This window comes from Acipenser ruthenus, chromosome 8, assembly GCF_902713425.1.
Source record: "Acipenser ruthenus chromosome 8, fAciRut3.2 maternal haplotype, whole genome shotgun sequence".
NCBI classification, from domain to species: domain Eukaryota; kingdom Metazoa; phylum Chordata; class Actinopteri; order Acipenseriformes; family Acipenseridae; genus Acipenser; species Acipenser ruthenus.
In genome coordinates, this window is record NC_081196.1 from 47,037,590 (window position 1) to 47,047,858 (window position 10,269).

The following is a 10,269-nucleotide window of genomic DNA, read 5'->3' on the forward strand; positions in this document are numbered from 1 at the left end:
ATTTTGGTGAACCACTGTTATATATAAACCGTAAAGCTTTTATTATGTGATATATCACTGAACCTGCATTTATTTTAAATGTATAATTGTGTATTGTATCCCGGATCTTGCAGGTACAATCTTTCCTTGGTTTAGTTGGTTGGTACCAGAGATTCATCCCAGAGTTCTCATCCACAGCCGCAGAATTAACTAATCTTACCCGCATATCAGCATCTGACAAAGCTTTTAGAGATCTTAAGGAAGCTCTGTATAAAGAGCCAGTGTTGCAGAGCCCAGACTTCAAACCCGCTGTTGTGCAGACTGACGAGTCCGAAATTGTTCTGGGAGCTGTACGTTTGCAAAGAGAACAAGGACATTTGAGACCCATCGTATACATCAGCCGAAAACTGTTTCTCAGAGAGCGCTTAGCCATCAAATGGACATTTCTCTTTGAGAGACGACCTCATTGGCCGTGAGTCAGTTCAGAAACAGATCATCGAGCGTTGAAATGGTTGGGGAGAAGGAAAGACACCAAATGCCTGCATGAGGCATTGTGAATGCAGCTGTTAAAGTTTACAAGTTCAGTACAGATCGGGAGCCCAGAATAAAATTGCGGACTTCCTTTCCCGTGTCCCTGCGGACCACAGGAAAGGTTAAGGAGGTGTATGTGTGACAGAGCAGTGTCCCTCACATATAATAGCTCTCATAATTCACGTGTGGACTTTTGAACTGACTGTGCTTTGGAATATAAACACTGTAAACATTTGTATTGTGACACAAAAAAAGTACTGCACGCAGGCATTAAAAATGTGTATTATAAATATCATATGGGAGTTACTGAAATTGAAGAATGAATCTATGAAAAAGACCTAGGAGTTTATGACTCAGAAATGTCTTCATCCAAACAATGTGGGGAAGCTATAAAAAAAGGCCAACAAGATGCTCGGATATATTTTGAAAAGTGTTGAATTTAAATCAGGGGAAGTAATGTTAAAACTTTACAATGCATTAGTAAGACCTCACCTAGAATATTGTGTTCAGTTCTGGTCACCTCGTTACAAAAAGGATATCGCTGCTCTAGAAAGAGTGCAAATAAGAGCGACCAGAATTTTCCCGGGTTTAAAAGGCATGTCGTATGCAGACAGGCTCAAAGAATTGAATCTGTTCAGTCTTGAACAAAGAAGACTACGCGGTGATCTGATTCAAACATTCAGAATTCTAAAAGGTATTGAACAATGTCGACCCAAGGGACTTTTTCGACCTGAAAAAAGAAACAAGGACCAGGGGTCACAAATGGAGATTAGATAAAGGGGCATTCAGAACAGAAAATAGGAGGCACTTTTTTACACAGAGTATTGTGAGGGTCTGGAACCAACTCCCCAGTAATGTTGTTGAAGCTGACACCTTGGAATCCTTCAAGAAGCTGCTTGATGAGATTCTGGGATCAATAAGCTACTAACAACCAAATGAGCAAGATGGGCCGAATGGCCTCCTCTCGTTTGTAAACTTTCTTATGTTCTTTTTATGTTCTAGAATGAGTCATGCTTATAGGACGGTACTACTATAGGCTGAGTGACAGGAGGAAGTGTATAAGCTAAGTGTAATAAGTCTATACTTGCTTTAACCCCCTTACAGCCAAGCATTTTTGCCATAGGTATAACTCCACAGCCAAACATTTTATTACCGTTTTTCCCGGGAATGTTTTTTTTTATTACTTTTAAATGTTACTTTATCATACTCGGTCAAAAAACGCAAAGAATCAAATAAATAAATCTTAACATTCCAAACAGTCAGACACACATCTTTCTCTTTTTTAACTTTTAAAAGCACTGTACACTGTTTCACCCATTCTCAACATCATTGGTTAACCCATAGCTACCATCCACAGCTCCTGTGGACCCACAGCACTTTTAAAATGCCTACGGCTCTTCTCACTGTATCCTAGCAGGTTCATGTCAAGGCAGCGCCAGTTGTGTTGTGGTATTCATGCTGGGCTGGCTTCTCTAGATTTTTGAACAGGTGGGTGTTTGGATCCAGGGTACTTGTGGATTGTGCTTAATTAACTTGCTTTGGTGGATAGATGATGGGTTTAAAGAAAAAGAAAACCCTCCATTTTTAGCTATCCCTCCCTCCCCTCACCCTCCCCCTCACCCCTCATGAACTTGTAATTGTCTTTCAATACACTAGTAAACAGGTGTGATTAATCCAATTTAATCAAGCGAGTAGATCGGATAATAAACGGATCAATAGAAAGTGTCAAGATTAAAACCCCTAGAAAATACAAATATGAAGTTTTTGTTGGGCTGAAAAAAAAAAGAATTGCAGGTGAGCTGGGAATGTGAGTGTGTAGCAGAGACATCTGCAACACCAATCAAAGCTACTCTCTTCAACGCGAACAGACAAGTCTGGCAGGTTTGCAAAGGGCTTGACTGCCTCTCTAGTTTGCTGCAGTTTAATGACAGATTGCCGTGCTTATATAGCTAAGAAGGGATGCATAGCGTGGAATCAAACATGGCCGATGGTGGCGAACCAAAGACCACTAGGTGACTCGAACATTGCTGATGGAGGCTGCAAACGGGTTAAGGTAAAATAAAATGTAAATACAGTATGTTTAAAATGCATTTTGTATATGCCATGGCGATATTGGTAATATGTATTTATTGATTGTTTGAATTCTGGAATATTTTGAGATTGTATAAATGCACCCATACACACCTGGTAGGTTGAGGTAGGGGGTTTACCTGCACAGGTAATCTGTATATTGAGGGGTAGCTTTGTGTTTTCTTTGTTTGTAGATAGGCTAGGAATGGCTTTAAGCACTGCACAAGCCTGCTTGAAAGAAGTGTTGAAACGTGTATGACCTGTTTTTCAGGATTTATTTTGTTTCCTATTTTTTTTCTTGAGTTCCTGTATAAAGTCCTATTTTTAGTTTTTGTGTTTTTTTGTTTTTTTTTTGCTTTTTTGTTTTCGATTTAATAAAACCTTATGGTTGCAAAACCGAATTCTCCTGCTTTCGTCTGCTTCCCTGCTCAAAACATCTAAGACTGGTGCAGCTCAAATATGCAATTGAAATATTTGGTAGAGTGCAAAGGCAAAACATTTAGCCGTTTCCTTGAACTACAGTCATTACTTTAAGTAGGTCTAAGCTTTTGATTGTTTTTTTTTATTATGACTGTACTTGAACAGTTGTTATTTTAGTTTATTAAATGGATAGTTTAATCATATTTCTGAATGCTACAATTACATTGATTCACATGTACTGGCACAATGTTAGTTTAGTTTACTAAGTCTCTGGTACAGTATACCCTATTGTGCGCCCAAACAAAATATAGTACACAGTTTAATTTGCATTTTCTGCTTTTGTTGTGTGCTTTGCTATACTGTAGAATTGAATTTGTGTTTCCTTGCAGTTTCATCACAGCATCATCTCACACTAGCTTTAGTCTCAGGTTTTATCTCTGGGTCTACTCGTATACTATAATATAAGGACAAGGACCATCTTTCTCACAATAGCAACGGGTAGAAAATTAATATTTGGGAACAGTCTATTCAGTATGTTCTGAAAACAAGCCCTCATTTGTAAATGAAATTAGGTCTCCTGAGTACTTGCAGAACAAACACACAGTTGGATCAGCGAAGTTGTCTTCCATTTGAATTCCAAAGTGCATTTCAAATGAAAAGGAGTAAAAGTACTGCATTGTTTGTGTCCCGGTCACGATTCAGATTTGTGTCTGTTTTCAGCTCATCGGGATGCAGAGTTGTCCACATGTTGTGACCCTGGTTAATGCTCTAAGAGGGAGCACCACGTCACCCAGAACAACAAACCATGCAGACCCACTGCACAACTGCAACTGAACAGGTAGGGTTTCCCAAACTACATTTAATGTTGTTTTTTTTTCCTTTTAAGATAGTGAAATTGTCAGAAAAATAAATACATTTCAAAAATATTTTTTCCTTATCATATTATGCTTGTAGAAAAATATGTTTGTTTTCTTTTTGTGGGCAGGATTTGAATGATTATTGGCCCATACAGTATATATGAGTGCCTCTGAAAAATGATACATTACATATAATTATTTTCTTCATGCTTATACTAATACCCCCCCCCCCCCACACACACTTTGACCATTATTACCCTGGATACCTGTTAAGGTGTGTGTCTGAATAGAATTCTATTAACCAGTGATTCTATTAACCAGTTTACACTGTACCACAGTAAATTCAGACCACAACACAACCCACAACATCTTTGGCTCACTATGCATCTCAAAGTGTGGGCCAAGTTATGTTTAATTGTGGGAAGCCCTTATTAGGTAAAACAGAGATGGCAAATTTCTTCTAATTTTGTTGAAGAATTCACTCCCACACTAACAGGCTTTATGGAAGAGTCACATCCTCTGTTTCCTGAAGGGATTGAATATGGTAATTGCAGTTAACACAGACTATGCCGAGGGATGATTTTTTAAACACGAATATCTCATGTACTTTAAGATGGTTAAACAATTGATCTGTCTGACCTAGTTCTTTGAACACTCCGCTGACACAAGTTATGTAGGGCATCTGGGTCAGCATTGTCAAAGACTTGCATTATCTAATAGGGTTCATGGGTCAAGAAACAAAAAAGGTATTGCAGTATATTCTGAAGCTGATCTGTGTTTTATTTAGTCATTTGTTAGCATGACTTCCTGTATAGAGAAGTTGTGTCCCAGTTTAAAATATAGACAAACCAAGACATGGAAATACCATTGGACTTGGATTTGTATCATGGCAGCAGTCGCCTCTGATGCTCAGGTTTGTGTTTGCCTTGCAGGCTCTATGAGTGACCAGGGCAGCGAGGGTGAGGCTGGCTGTGTCCAGATGCTAGAGGAGGAGGAGCTGGAGGGGAGGCAGAGCTGCGATGGAGGAGTGGTCGAGGACGATGATTTTGACGACGACGGAGAGCCCAGATTGTGCCGGGTGTGTGGGGACAATGCCACCGGTTACCACTTCAACGCCATGACTTGTGAAGGCTGCAAGGGCTTCTTCAGGCGAGTCTCCTAGATATTCAGTGCTATTTCCATTCACAAACTGACTCTATAATATGCAGAATATAATTGAATGGTTTCACAGACCCTGATTAGCACTAATCTTGGATACCTAATGTTACCATTGATAAGATTCTGTAATCCAAGATTCGTGCAAATCTAGGGTCTATGCTCTATAATGTTTCAGTTTTACCCTGCTTTTCTTATAGTTACAATATGCATTTACCATGGTTTGCCAAGGTTTTTTTTACATATCCCTTACTATACTTCTCTGAACTTTACAATGCTTACCCATGCTTTACCATGCTTTCACTATGCTTTATTACACATTGCTATGCTTTTACTTTGGTAATCTTTTGTAAGGGTGAAATCAGACAAAGAACTAATAATCATATACGTCTGTATAAAGTACAGGAGTTCAAAGCCTTCTGATTTAGCTGATAATAAGACTGTGTGCCGCCTGTAGTTATTAAACACAAATGTTTTCACTGACTGCCTCAGAACACGTTCAAAAGAACTGGCAAAATTATCAAAGTGATTAAATAAAAGCAATTTATGAGGAGGTTGAAAAATTTAAAATGTATTAAAATTCAAGAAAACTACAGCAATAATGAAAATACTCTGAGCAATATACAAAATTAATATGAATGTCAGAAACTTGAAAGACTATAGTTTATAATAGTAGTAATACAATACAAATCAAGCTGGTACTATTTCAATACACCCTTTTCCCAGAAGTTCACTAAAACCAGAAGAGTGCCCCTAGGATTACACGACCAGTTTTTTTTTTTTTTTTTTTTTTTTTAAATCTGCGATGCAAAACCCTGAATTCTGCATTGCACATTAAGATTCTCCAAATTATTTGTATTTTTATATAGTTCCTTGTATGAATGAAACCCAGAAATAGTGCTATGCATTTTCAAAAATTTATTAACATTTGACTTTTATCTTGCTTTATAAGAATAGCATCAGCAACTCTGAGAAAGTGCCTGAAGGTTGGGCAGTGCAGCGTCTTGCTTGTTTTAGTGCCCAGTCCAGGCAGTTTTGTCTTGGTCTGGCTTTCATCCACTCCTGCCTGTGATACGTTTTGTGATGCCTGTAGGTAAAGTTTTCTGTAAGATTCACAGATGCGGAAATGTAGCCTTTAAATTGTACGTCCAACCATCAATTTGGAATATTGGAATATGCATTACCATGGAGAACGTGTAGGTGTGCACACTGCTGACCTGAGTAAATAACTTTTTCTAGGCAACAGGAAATAAAATAAGAAAGGTCTTTGCAACAGGTTCAACAGAGAATGTCATCTGATATCTGTTGCCACAGCCTCCTATGCTGCTAATTGCTTTTTTTGTCATGACATGAACACATCATTTAGGTCTTCACTTTATTACTATAAAATTAGAAAGAAATTAGAGCCTTGGTTACTCCTCCTTAAGATCCAAACATGCACTGCTATTTAAAACCGCATGTATCCCTCCCCTTAACTGACTTCATATTAATGTGAGGCTGCGACAGTAGGTGTTCTGTGAACCCTTTTAACACCTACATTGATTTGATCTTAAAAGGCGATCTAAATCACAAAAAACGATCCTTGTTGTTATGCAATGTGATGTACTGATTTTGATATCATTTCTACAAATCTCCCCTCATTTACAACAAATAGTACAGCACTGCAATTTAAATTAAAATCATCTTATTGAAGCTTTTTGCTAATTACTTGCACCAAATGCACAGTAGCATACTTAGTTTTTTAAATCAACATTAATTCTGGTACAGTAGTTAATGCTTACCCCTAAGTTGTTATACAGTTATGGGGGGTGACATACTAATAACAAGTAGCTAACTTCTTCATGATTCAGTTTATCAACATGTTTTCCTGACCTAATTGATATGAATTTGAAGTCTAAAGAATTGAAATTACAGAACCTAGGCACCTGAGCAGCACTGAAATTACAGAACCTAGGTCAACCTAGGCACCTGAGCAGCACTGAAATTACAGAACCTAGGTCAACCTAGGCACCTGAGCAGCACTGAAATTTATAGAATGTTTTGCTTTAATATTAAAAACATACATTGACACCAGGAGATCCCAGCCATCTAAGTAAGTGCACAAGAATAAACTCCAAACTGCTTGACTGCTCTGATGAAGATGAATGTGAGGTATTTCCCCATGCTATAGTGACTATGCTCCCTACTTATATCCCCAGTTTGGGATGCATATACTGTATATACCATATCCCTTCCACAATGTCGCACTTGCATTTTTACATATTGGGTTAAGACATTCTTTTGACCAAGTGGATATATGGTGACACCTGTCTGTCTGTCCAAACGTGTGTATGTCATTTCCATTTACATGCAGTGTAGTGTAGTGGTAAAGCACATCTAAGTATCTAGAATTTAGTAAACTGTAAATACAGTCATAGTTAAAATTAGTGAGTTTCGCTGTGGTAAAGTCTAATAATATGGATTAAATACAGTAAAGCAGGGGTGATATTTTGTGAAAGCATCAGATCCCTGTACATTGATAATGAATCCTATTCCAGGCTCCTGTTCCCAAAGATCATGGCTTGCCTGACGGAGCTGCGCACGATGAACACCAAACAGGTACTGAAGATCCAGGACATCCAGCCCGACGTCACGCCCCTCATGATGGAGGTCTTCAGCAACAATCCCTAGAACCAGCACCAGCACCAGCACCAGCGGCAGAGGAGGAAGACTTGACATTAGGACAGAAGGGTGGATTCATTTGCCAGAAAAAAAAAAACTAGGAAGGGCTTCTGTATATTTTTAGAAACAAGCCCAATCAGGTGAACTGGCAGAGTGACTTAATTTTATCCAGCTGCACATATGACCTGCCCCACTTCCCCTCCTCAAACCCCCTCCTGCCAATACAAAGCCTTTATGTGTCACTGAGGACAAGCATCCCTTCTCAGGGATTTTCGGTCACATGAAGAGACTGAGTGCACACTGAAGATTCCTCATCGTCTAAAGGATTTGTATTCCCATTATAAAGCGTAGTTGCTGAAAAGGATGACAGAAGACTAAATATTGATTACCAGTAAGGCAGCAACACTGGTGGCTACATTCGGGATTGGCAGTGAAGATATGTGTCCTAAAACAATTCTTCAATTCCTCTCTCCTATTAATGCAAACAAGACATGTCTAAAAAGGATCACTGGGGATCTGTTTTGTTACCATATCCCCGAAATGGATCGAAAGGGGTCAGTGTTTCCATAGGCTTTGAGATCATGTATTTGTATTTACATATAACGTTTATTTTCTAGCACAGATGAAATATAAGAAAATCATGGAATTCAAAGTCTTTAATGTTAAAAGTACAATTTTACAGCAGGCTGTTCTATAAGGATCTCACACCCCGTCCCTTATTTAATGCCAGGCTATTCCTGCATCTATGTAGATACACTTACGAATGGTGCAGTGCTGTTCCTGCAGCCTCGTTGGCACAGAACCCAGGGTTATTATAATACATTGTGATGTTTCCTGCACTGAATCATCATGTCAAAAAGACATTTGAACCACAAACCGGAAAAGGAAGCATCAAAAGAACAGATTTAAAGGAACTCATCATTCGTATCATAATATGCCATGAGGCCATTATTTCACACTTCAAAGTAACGGCTGCAAATCCATATGAATTGCTGTAGAATGTCATTGTATTTCATTGATGTAGCAAACACACATTTTAAAAATCGCCACAGATTCTCTGATTCCATCTGAATTTGCGGCTGTTAGAGTGACTCATATTTCTGTTTTATTGTGTTGTTGTTTACAATGTCTTTTCTCCCCAGTAAGCACATTGGGCCTCATTTATGAAAGGACACTAAACTTTATGGTGCACTGTAACTGTAATTAGTGTGCACGTTCATGATTTCCGTATTCATTATTTTAATTGTATTCATTACCGTGCGAAATAGTGGGCATATTATGGTGCACACTGATTTTATTGTGCCACACTATGGTAATCAGAATGAATATGTGATTTGTATGGCAATGCATGGTAATATAGTTAAAGGCTCTGAATAATGAGATGAGCTTTATTCACACCGTATGTACTAAAGGGTTATAATCGTAGTGTGCACAAAGTGAGCGATAATTAGTTTGTTTGGAAACCAGGCTTTAACCACTGATAGGCGCTCTATTAAAACCTATTGAAATCTATCTGGCATCATGGAGGCATTACTTGCATTAAAGTTTTCATATAGAGCATTGAACATTACCTATAAATAATATGTTATATTAAGAGTGAATAAACATGAATTAATGTTATAATTTCTTAGATTTTATTTTATAGTGCATTGCATTGGTACAAACAATACAAAGTATTATAATTTAAAACAACCTCCTCCACTAGAATTTCGAACTCCTGTGCATGCAGTTTTAGTTTATGTTGCCTCTGCCTGTCCCCTGCGGAGGGCTGTGTCTGGTAATCGCTCATTTTTAGTCAGTGTAAGCCACCTCCTCCTTCACAATAAGCCACTGACCAAAAGATATGCCTGGACTGCTGTGGCTTTTGATATCACAGTGGTCACGGGTAAGTCTTGAACATTATCGTGCACATTAAATTATTGCTCCCAATACATACAGTGTTCACGCTATGGCATGTCAATTAATACATTCTCTGTTAGTAAATGGGACAGTACATTTGGTGCCCTTTCGTAAATGAGGCGTGTAATCTGGTAATAATGAGGTGCGTGTTTATAGGTTTTTATGATATAAAAGCCTGTTAATTTGGTGGATGTTTTTTCTACATGCCATCAGAGTGATAGTAGAGAGTAATAAGAAAAGTGTACCCAAGTAAATGCTTTGTAAAGCCAGCGTTAAATGGAAAAACTGCTAAATGACTCTGTAGATCCAATCTCGTAAACTTTTAAAAGGGTTAGGGCAGGCAAGCCTTTTCATTACTTTAACATTTCTTATTAGGACTACAATATGTGAATATCAAGCTTGAATGTAATCCTCAGGAGAAACCTCATCACTATTTTCATGTTTTAGAATATAGTATATTCCTGAGCCTGCTTTTCAAAATGTGGTAAGTGGATTTACTCCCTTTTTAAATTTCAGAATTAGAAATCTGCTTTGATTTTGTATTTCAAGCTATGTCTTGTACGTAGATATGCTAAAAGTGTGTGCACTTCATTGAATGGCAGAACAAAAGTCTAAAACACTAGTAATACTATATTACATTTAGTATTAGCACAGTAAGAAAAGCATGGCCTAGATTGCAGGTACCAGGTTACCAATA

At 38.1% G+C, this 10,269-nt stretch overlaps 1 long non-coding RNA gene across 1 annotated transcript; it reads left to right on the forward strand.

Moving 5' to 3' along the window:
* Positions 1–2,432: 2,432 nt before the first annotated feature.
* On the forward strand, positions 2,433–5,774 carry LOC117407376 (uncharacterized). The gene is made up of 3 exons (XR_009329447.1): positions 2,433–2,563; positions 3,721–3,838; positions 4,790–5,774. It is a non-coding gene; the product is annotated as an uncharacterized LOC117407376 (long non-coding RNA).
* Positions 5,775–10,269: the final 4,495 nt, after the last annotated feature.